Consider the following 7848-nt stretch of genomic DNA (forward strand, 5'->3'; position numbering starts at 1 on the left):
TATAAAAACTTATCAAGTATAATTGTGATTCTATGTTATAATTATACATGAGGGTGCTGTTACACCCTTTTTTTCGCCTTTGAAATATCATTGGGATTTCAGCTTCAAGTTACTGCCTTTCATCAGTCAAGCTGATTGCTACAGCGTATGCGTTGTCACATTGTCATCTTTCTTTTTTGTAATTGAAATAATGTTTAAAACAGGTAGAGATGTGTTACTCGGTAAGTGTATCATGCGTAATTAAAAGTTATATATAATGTTATTATTTTTTCAGAAGCTACTGATATAGCTGAAAGCGGAGAACGCCTTCTTTACGATGTTGAGTGCTCAGTGCTATGCTCTATTGATTTTAATCTATCATGTATTGGAAATAGTGGAAAAAGGCAGCGAACGACCGCTAAATCTGTCGATTCATATGTAGAAGAAAGTCCTCTGGACTATTCAATCAACATACATAAAATATACATCGAAGTCCCACTAGATTTTGTACTTAGTAAAATTGAAGAGTGTTGTTGGCCCTGAGTACCAAAAGGAGGATTTGACATGTAACAAAGATAACTTTCACTGGCCATAGGTAACATCAAAATAAACTTATGATGAAAGACTTGAAAAGACTACTCCGCATTCTCAAAAGTTTAGTTATTAGAACAACTTAATTTAAAACAAATTTTTCTATTTTATTAGTAAATTTCTAATAGTAAATTATTCTATTTTAATAGTAAATTTAGATTTCATGTTCTTCACTACAAATGCGAATTAACTTACGGACGGCATCTCTTGCCTGCCTCAGAGGAAAAATTCCTCAAAATAAACTCTTCGCAACACTGAACTAGCGACAGTGTACAGTGTAGGTTATCCGCCGTCAATCTCCGTGCATTCATAAACACATCCGTGCAACCGTGCAAGCATTTCCACTATAAATGAACATCATTCGGTGAGTGTGCAACCATTGTCTATCACTAAACATCCGCGTTAACAATAGACGCATTAAGCATTTTATCTACACTGCGTGGTGAAGCAAATTCTAGTTGTGATTGTCTCGAAAGTTGCTAACTTTGAAAAGTTTGTTTTTGTTTGAGTTTTGTTGAAGGCACTGCTGGAGAGTTATTGGATCGCCGGTAGCGACTGCTAGCCAGATATATATACTCGAAGACATGTCAAGCACTGCAAACAAATGTATTAATGCTTTTGGGAATTGGAAAAAAAATATTGTCTATCTCACCTTCAATTTGCAAAAATTGCTTATCGTCTCGAAGATCTATAACCAAACACTTCTAATGTAGGCGGCGGCACTTCAGACAATGACAATTAAAGAGTTTGTGCAATATTGCTAACGCCATCGTTCTATCCTGAAATTGTTTGTTTCGAAGATAACTTTTCAACAATAACTAACTTCTGAATCAGACATTGATTTTTCAATATCCCTTGTATCACCGTCACCGCACCGTCTGTAAATAAATCTGGAGAATTCGCAATTCTGTAATGCAAAATTTTATCGCAGAAAACCAAAATCCTTCATAAATCACGTATTTTGCTTCTGTTGGTGAAAACGACGAAAGTCCAATATTTACATTCAATTTGACATAAAAACCAGGGTGTAAGAGTACACTGAAAAGTTTATTTGTCGTTATTCCAGGGCGTAAAACCAGTGTTGGCAATAAACAGAAGAAACTTCATGGCATAAGTGCAACCACAGATAACAGACATTCAAGCTAGTTTCGCTTCATGTGTAAAAAGATTCAACGGTTTTTTAGCATGTCGCAATACGCAGTATGGTGGCGCTAAGAACACTTAGTAGTCAACGATTTAATAAAATCGATAGTTTTACAGCTTTTATCGATAGTATCGCAATGAGAAGGGTTGTGGTTTTTAATGTAAACATTTCGAGTAGTCGTTATATGTACACAATCGAGAATTTTATTCCTTCCCAGCTTAAATTTACGATAAATATGTTTGTATTAATGTTGATTTGAAAAAAAACACCCACCTTACAAAATCAGTGTTATATCATTGCAAAAATAGCGACTCTATAACCTGTGATAATGTTCATGCGTCTGGCAGCTTTGACTATAATCCAGCGCTGCCATCACTAAACTGGTTAGAGTCACAAGTTGCAGAAAGATGGCGTTAGCATTCCAAACGAGTAAAAGTTTGAAATCTTACACACGATTTCTGGAGTTTTTTGTTCTAGCTTGGATGTCTGTTATCTGTGGTGCAACTCAATTATAATAAGGGCCTAATAATGTTTTCTAACCATTCCTCACCCAAATCTGTTTTTTACCAGGTTTGTGTTAGTAATCAATAGATAATACTACCAACTTCAGTCTCCAACAAGAAAAACACACATTATTGAATGAAACGTTAAAATAGCATTTAAATTTCAGATACTGAACTTTGAATCCAGTTTTCTCTGTTTCATGACAATGGCTGTTATTGCCTTTTCAAATGTTAGTCGAGAATTTACGATAAAAAACTTATTTTCAAAGGGCACATTGAGAGTATACAAGCCAAGTGCATCAAATATACGAGATGTTTATATCCTCTCATTAACAGGAATTCTAAACTTTGTTTAAAGAACAAACTTTTGATTTACAAACAAACTTTTAGACCAGCAATGCTTTATGCAGTACCGATCTGGTCAAGTTGCTGTTCAACAAGGAAGAAAACGCTCCAAAGGATTCAGAATAAAATTCTGAAAATGATTTTGAAGCGTCCTCCTTGGTTTGGTACACTCGAATTACATAGACTTACTGTCGTTGAACCATTAGAAGCTATGTCAAATAAAATTATTAACAATTTTCGACAACGCTATTAGCTTCTAAAATCTTCCATTTCGCCAACCAAAAACGTTACATGTACAATCCAGTTTTTCCAGAATGTACCTTAGTATAGTGAAGAAAGACGTAGTCCCACGTCAAAAAAAAAAAACACATCGCAAGCAGTCTATTAGCGAATTTCTTTATTCCACTGTGTGCGGGCAAAACTGCCGAGGAATAATAAAACGTCATCGCCATTTAAGACGCAAGTAAGAAAGAGATGCCAGATAATTGTTTACAAGCTTAGCACGTGGTGGGTTGAAGCTGACAAATTTCACAGTGCGCTTCGGGCAGCACGGAAGGTCAAAACTGGGTCAAAATCGAGCGAATAATTTTGCTCTTGTCTCGTCCGAGAGTGAACTCAAGGAATTAGATTGTAAACTGGAGGATGCAGGATATGCGAAAAAGTTTACACACAGTGGAATAAAGATTCGCCATAAGTAAGTGTAGGAACCACGGGAATGGCATCGCTGTCAGCTACCATACATTTGACACGTTACCAACATCACTGGCACTGGCACCCGAAAAATGGGCAGTTTACCCTTATCTTATGTTGATTCGGGCAAACCGGCTAAATGTTGACTGCAATTATTAATAGCATATCAGACAGTTGTGAGCAATTTCTTAAGGTTTTCACATGGTATGTGATATTCTAAGTGATATTTAGTACATTAATTGTGTCCCGAAGCAAAGTGAAGCGAACTGTGACAGCAGAAAAAGTAGTTTTGGAACAAACGGTACAGAAATAGATGTTCGTAACGCTTGAAAGCTACCATACCATTCCCTTGGTAGGAACCAAGACAGACACAAAACAAAAACAGAACTTATGACAGCTCATAAGTTACACGCTCGTAAATAATAACTCTAAAATGAGTAACATTTGACGCATTTTCGTAAAAAGTGGAACAACTCTAAAATTGAGTAACTCCACAAATACTCAAAACTGAGTAACACTAGGCGTCTTTAAAAATGAGTCATTATTACTCAAAATTTGAGTACGCAATTACTCATTTTTTGGGTACAGTTCAGTTTCATTACTGGCTAGAAATCCGCCACGAACAATAAACGACACCACATATTCATAAATAATTATACCACAGACTAACAGACGTAACACTGGAACCTAGCTCCATCGCCGCAAAAAACGTTCATTTCAAAATTTCAATCGAATAACAGCCATCGTGCGAAAACGTCGTCTGGGGCGCTGTCATGCAATCTCATACATATTTTGTAGTTCCCCATTTGACACATGCAGTAACGCTGGCGCTGATGTCGAAATACATGACGCAGCGCAAACACGACAGCAGATGGTGCTAGTGTTACTAACGTAAAGTACTGCAATCATCCAAACGATGATTTTATTGAAAATTTGTTCGAAGTGTTATGTCTGTTAGTCTGTGATTATACCTTGTAATAAAAGTAAACAGTTATAATGCCTTCTGAGGCGCACACGATTAAAAAACATATGTTACAAACTGAAGCACATCATAATCACCTTCAAAATGGACGTCGTTTTATGCGACGTTACTCAGAAATAAGTTATATGAAGGGAACCCAAAAAGTAAGTCAAAGTTACTCAAAATCAAAAAGGACTTCTACTCATTTTTTGACGTCTACGAACATCGTTCTAAACTGAGTCAGAGTTGCTCAGTTCATGAGTTATTATTTACGAGCGTGTACAGACAGGTTACCAACAGGATCGTTAGAACCTTACAACGTTGCGTGATGGTGTACACGGTATCAGGCAATTACTTAAATTATAAGTTAAAAAAATCCTTGCTCCAAAATAATATAAATGACACCTAACACCGTATTGAATTGTTATTCGATTCTGCTTAGTTATTGAAGAAAGTATTAGGATCAGACAGAGAAATCATGGCTAGGTATTGAGCTTGATGTTTACTCGCAGAAAATAAGCGAATCAATTCGTTTCAGTGATACTACGAACGCACAAACGAAAAACCTTACAACAGAATTTACCGATGATGAACGCGAACTTCGACGTTTACAGAATGAAAATGAAGTTGCGTTGATAAAGGGAAAAACGCAAACTTTGGCCGAATCGGGAGTGAAAAGGAAGTTGCGTCAATGGAGGGGAAAAATCCCATTAGAGGAAGACTTCCTAACGCGATCATTCTGGAAACTATTGTCGTACAGTGAAGATGGCTGAAAATAAATCGAGTGTTTCTGGAGGAAAAGAGAGGCATCTCTTTCTGACACTTCGAGTGTCTGTAGTGACAATCCTTTTGATATTTTGCCTGAGCAAAAAGCTGGTGAAATGGAAGTTATGAGTAATGAAACTATACAAAATGTCAATTCTTTGAAAAAGGAAAAAGTTCCACCTATTGTGGTATATTCAATATTTTCAAAAAGGAACTTTCAACGTTTGTTTCTGACGTTAAAGTTACCTTTCAAATTGGTCGTAGAGGCGAATGCCGCTTATTAGCCGACTCTATAAAGGGTCGTAATCGTCTTATTCAGTATTTAACTGAAAAGATGTATAAACTTTTTACATATGACACGAAGAGCGCCAAGCCGTTCAAGGTCGTATTGAAAGGTCTCACCAACGATCAAACCGTTGATGAGATCAAACTTACTTTAACAGAATTACTTGGCATAGCCCCTACCCAAGTAATTCTAATTAAACAAAAATCACGAGGCGATAACAGTCAGAGAACTGGAATTTTCCCTTGTTAATTATTTAATTCATTTTAACCGCAATGGGGTTAACAACTTAAAATTTTTTGAAAAAGCACATGCTTTGTATAATGTGCGGGTAAAGTGGGAAATTTATAGGAAGTGTAGCGTAGGTGAAAAGCATATCACCCAATGCCGTACTAGCCAACGTTATGGCCATGGTTCCAAATTCTGTAACATGGACCAAAAATGTCTTAATTGTGGAGACTCTTCACACAAAAAGGACACATGTCCTGTGAAAGAGAGTAAAAATTTTTGCTGCGAATTGTAATGGCAACCATATGTCAAATTTTTATCAATGCCCAGTCCGTTTAGCAATTGTTAAGGCAAGGCAAGGTAAACAAAATTCAATTTCTCAATTAAAACCAACTTCAAAACAAAATTCTCCAAGCGTACCAGTGACGCATAGTTTACCTACTCCTTTGCATACCCGTTTAACTTATGCACAGGTTACAGGTAGTTCGAATATTGGGGTAATATGGGTAAGCAAAACACACTAGAAAATAATTGTACACTCAAGCTAACATTGCTGCCGAAAATATTTTTTCTAATGTCAACTGTCGGGCCTATTACGGCAGGTAAACTTTCTTTTTTGCAACAGGCAATGTTTGATCTTATGAACGCCATGTTGCAGGCAAAATCAATGTTTGAAGCCATTCAAATAGGCACAAATTTTACTATTAAAATTGTTTCTAATTTAAAATTTAGCAATGATTTTCAATAAAACAATTAAAATATTAAATTGGAATGCTCGCTCATTGAAGGCCAATGAGAATGAGCTTTTTAATTTTTTAACAGTAAATAATGTGCATATTGCAATTATAACTGAAACATTTTTAAAACCTAACATAAAATTAAAATATGATCCCAATTACGTGGTTCATAGATATGATAGGATTCAGGGTTCCGGCGATGGAGTTGCAATTGTTATTCATCGCCGAATCAAACATCGTGCTCTTCCCCATCTTGAGACGAAAGTTATTGAAACTTTGGGAATTGAAGTTCAAACTGAACTGTGGATTCTATTAATTGCCGCAGCATATTTACCATTTCAATGCACACGCGAGCACAAAAATTATTTTAAAGGTGATTTACAAAAACTCACCAGAAATCGTTCGAAATTTTTTATAATCGGCGATTCTAACGCTAAACATCGTTCATGGAATAATTCTCAAAGTAATTCCAATGGCAAAATTTTATTGATTGCTCTTCAGGATACTATTCTATTTTGTCTCCGAATAGTCCTACATGTTTTTCTTCTGTAAGAAACCCTTCAACAATTGATTTGGTGCTAACAGATCAAAGTCATGTATGTAGTGATTTGATCACACATGCTGACTTTGATTCTGACCATCTTCCAATAACTTTTTCTTAATCACATGAATCAGTTTTAAACCCTATGAGCTCTGTTTTTAATTATAACCAGGCTAATTGGGAAAGATACAAAACTCATATTGAGAGAAATTTCAATAATGAGCTTGATTTGCAAAACGAAGTGTATATTGATTCCGCTTTGGAAGCATTTAAATGTGCAATTGTTGATGCCAGGAATTATTCTGTTCCAAAGGCTCAAGTGAAATTTGATTCACCAATAATTGACGAAAATCTTCAACTTCTAATTCGTTTGAAAAATGTCCGCAGACGTCAATATCAACGTTCTCGTGACCCTGTTTTTAAAACTATTTATAAAGATTTACAGAAAGAGATTAAACATAGATTTACTCTTCTGAGAAATCAAAATTTTGAGACTAAAGTTGAAAAATTGAAACCATATTCAAAACCCTTTTGGAAGCTGTCGAAGATTCTTAAGAAACCTTCAAAGCCTATTCCAGTTTTAAAAGATGGTGAACGTTTTCTTGTATCCAATGAACAAAAGGCTCAAAGACTTGCTCAGCAATTTGAGAGTGTTCATAACTCAAATTTGAATTTTGTGAGTCCAATTGAAAATGAAGTCACACGTCAATTTGATTTAATTTCTTCCCAGAATTGTTTACCTGCAGAAATAATTGAAACTAACTTGAATGAGATTAAATCAATTATTAAAAATTTCAAAAATATGGAAGCACCTGGTGACGATGGAATCTTTAATATACTAATCAAACATCTCCCTGAGAGCACAATGGAATTTTTAGTGAAAATTTTCAATTGCTGCTTCAAAATTGCATATTTTCCCAAATTATGGAAAAATGCAAAAAATACTCCAATTTCAAAACCGGATAAGAATCCAACTGAAGTTTCAAGTTACCGACCAATCAGTTTGCTTTCTTCAATAAGTAAACTGTTTGAGAGAATTATTCTTAACCGAATGATGTCTCACATCAACGAAAATTCAATG

This window comes from Wyeomyia smithii, chromosome 2, assembly GCF_029784165.1.
Source record: "Wyeomyia smithii strain HCP4-BCI-WySm-NY-G18 chromosome 2, ASM2978416v1, whole genome shotgun sequence".
Classification (NCBI taxonomy): domain Eukaryota; kingdom Metazoa; phylum Arthropoda; class Insecta; order Diptera; family Culicidae; genus Wyeomyia; species Wyeomyia smithii.